The sequence below is a fragment of the Microtus pennsylvanicus genome, chromosome 15, assembly GCF_037038515.1.
Source record: "Microtus pennsylvanicus isolate mMicPen1 chromosome 15, mMicPen1.hap1, whole genome shotgun sequence".
Lineage (NCBI taxonomy): Eukaryota > Metazoa > Chordata > Mammalia > Rodentia > Cricetidae > Microtus > Microtus pennsylvanicus.
Window position 1 is genome coordinate 41,569,786 of NC_134593.1, and position 2,994 is coordinate 41,572,779.

General features: G+C 43.3%; 1 pseudogene; it reads right to left on the reverse strand.

Moving 5' to 3' along the window:
* Positions 1-313: 313 nt before the first annotated feature.
* LOC142835628 (elongation factor 1-alpha 1 pseudogene) lies at positions 314-1,390 on the reverse strand (annotated as a pseudogene).
* Between the last annotated feature and the right edge of the window lie 1,604 nt (positions 1,391-2,994).

Genomic DNA, 2,994 nt, shown 5'->3' on the forward strand with positions numbered 1-2,994 from the left:
TTCCCAGGTTTTTATTGTCTACTTCTTCTCTCCTCTCCTCTCCTCTCCTCTCCTCTCCTCTCCTCTCCTCTCCTCTCCTCTCCTCTCCTCTCCTCTCCTCTCCTCTCCTCTCCTCTCCTCTTTTCTACTCTCTCTCTCTCTCCTCTCCTCTTTTCTACTCTCTCTCTCTCTCTCTCTCCTCTCCTCTTTTCTACTCTCTCTCTCTCTCTCTCTCTCTCTCTCTCTCTCTCTCTCTCTCTCTCTCTCTCGTCTTTTTATCCCTTTTTATTTTTAAAACAATCTTTTTTTCTCATTAAACTTGTTTTAATGGGTCTCAAAATTCTGTGACAGACTTTTGGTCAACTTATTTCCATTAAAAAGTACTGATTTTGAAAACTAATAACTTAAAACTGCCACTTACACACAAAAAAATGGTCCACAAAACATTCTCCTTTCCTTCTGAAGGTTTTACATTGCATTGTTATCATTAACCGGTCTTTTACTATTAAACTTAATTGGCCAATTGAGACAAACAGTTCTGAGACAGTTCTTCCACCACTGATTAAGAATGGGGTGGCAGGTGTTAGGAATAATATTCATTTAGCCTTCTGAGCTTTCTGGGAAGACTTGGTGACCTTGCCATCTCCAGCAGCCTTCTTGTCCACAGCTTTGATGACACCCACAGCAACTGTCTGCCTCATGTCACGAACAGAAAAACGACCCAGTGGAGGATAGTCAGAGAAGCTCTCAACACACATGGGCTGGCTATGTGAGCTGTGTGACAATCTAGTACAGGAGCATAGCCAGCACTAATGGGGCCTGGGTGGTTCAGGATAATCACCTGAGCAGTGAAGCCAGCAGCTTCCATTGGTGGGTCATTTTTGCTGTCACCAGCAACGTTGCCACGTCTAACATCTTTGACAGACACGTTCTTCACATTGAAGCCCACGTTGTCCCCAGGAAGAGCGTCACTCAAAGCTTCATGGTGCATTTCAACAGACTTTACTTCTGTTGTCACATAGACTCGAGCGAAGATCACCACCATGCCAGGTTTTAAAACACCGGTGTCCACTCGGCCCATAGGGACAGTCCCAGTGCCACCAATTTTATAGACATCCTGGAGAGGCAGTTGCAGAGGCTTGTCAGTTGGACGAGTTGGTGGCAGGATACAATCCAAAGCTTCCATCAGGGTGGTCCCACTGGAACTACCATCTTTGCGAGTGATTTTCCAACCCCTGAACCAAAGCATATTAGCACTTGGTTCCAGCATGTTGTCACCATTCCAACCAGAAATTGGCACAAATGCTACTGTGTCAGGGTTGTAGCCAATTTTCTTAATGTAGGTGCTGACTTCCTTAACAATTTCCTCATATCTCTTCTGGCTGTAAGATGGCTCGGTGGAATCCGTTTTTTTTTTTAATTTATTTATTTATTAAAGATTTCTGTCTCTTCCCCGCCACTGCCTCCCATTTCCCTCCCCCTCCCCCAATTAAGTCCCCCCCCCCAGCCCGAAAAGCAATCAGGGTTCCCTGTCCTGTGGGAAGTCCAAGGAACCCCCACCTCCATCCAGGTCTAGTAAGTTGAGCATCCAAACTGCCTAGGCTCCCACAAAGCCAGTGCGTGCAGTAGGATCAGAAACCCATTGCCATTGTTCTTGAGTTCTCAGTAGTCCTCATTGTCCGCTATGTTCAGAGAGTCTGGTTTTATCCCAGGCTTTTCCAGACCCAGGCCAGCTGGCCTTGGTGGGTTCCCAATAGAACACCCCCATTGTCTCAGTGTGTGGGTGCACCCCTCGCGGTCCTGAGTTCCTTGCTCGTGCTCTCTCTCCTTCTGCTCCTGATTTGGACCTTGAGATTTCAGTCCTGTGCTCTAATGTGGGTCTCTGTCTCTGTCTCCTTTCATCGCTTGCTGAAGGTTAATATTCAGGAGGATGCCTATATGTTTTTCTTTGGGTTCTCCTTATTTAGCTTCTCTAGGATCACTAATTATAGGCTCAATGTCCTTGGTTTATGGCTAGAAACCAAATATGAGTGAGTACATCCCATGTTCCTCTTTTTGGGTCTGGCTTACCTCACTCAGGATAGTGTTTAGAAAGGTACAGGCTCTGATGGGTATAATCAAAGCATGGCACATAACTAACCTGGGCTCATAGGAGCTCACAGAATCTGGACCAAAATCCAGGGAACGTGCCTAGAACCAATTTAGGCCTTCTACATATGTGTGACAGTTGTGTAGCTGTGTCTCCTTGGGGGACTCCTAGCCGTGGGAACAGGGGCTGTCCCTATCACTTTGGCTGGAACTATTCATCATACTGGGTCACCCTTAAAATGAAGAAAGGTGCTTAGTCCTACCTCATCTTATTTGGTTCTTTTAACGAAACATTTTTTTTATAACTTGAGGGACCCTATAGAATTCTCACATTGCAAGAATCTCAGCGTTACCTCTACCCAATATACCTTGAGGAAGCAAAATCAGCTATCAGTGAGCACTGTGAACTTGGAAAACAACTGTTATCCAGTCTAACCTTCCTAAAAAATGGTGACAATAGATGGTTTCTTGTTGTTACCTTGAAAATCTCTAAAGTCAGAGAGCTCTATGAAACCCCGGTCTGAATTCTGGCACATGAAAATATGTGATAACGAAAAGTGCTGTTGGATAGGCAATCTGAACTGTTATGCAAACATACCTGGGCAAAAACAAAAACAAAGGTAAATATTGGATTTTGTCTTAAAGGCCTCTTAAACACACAGACAAGATTTTATTTTCTAGTAGAAAATAGCTATTCTTTAGTATTGTGGCAGTTCTATAAATTCTCTTACATTTTTTGAGTATGATTGGTATAAATGAATTAAAGAATTAAAATAATTTAGGGGAGGTTTCCATTTTTATTAATGCTAATGTAAATGCTACAGTGACTAAAATATTAGTACATATAAAGCCACTCTATAAATGGAATAAGCCAATCATAATGATTGATTGTATTTCACAGCAGTTTTAGTGGTTTTTAAGGACTGT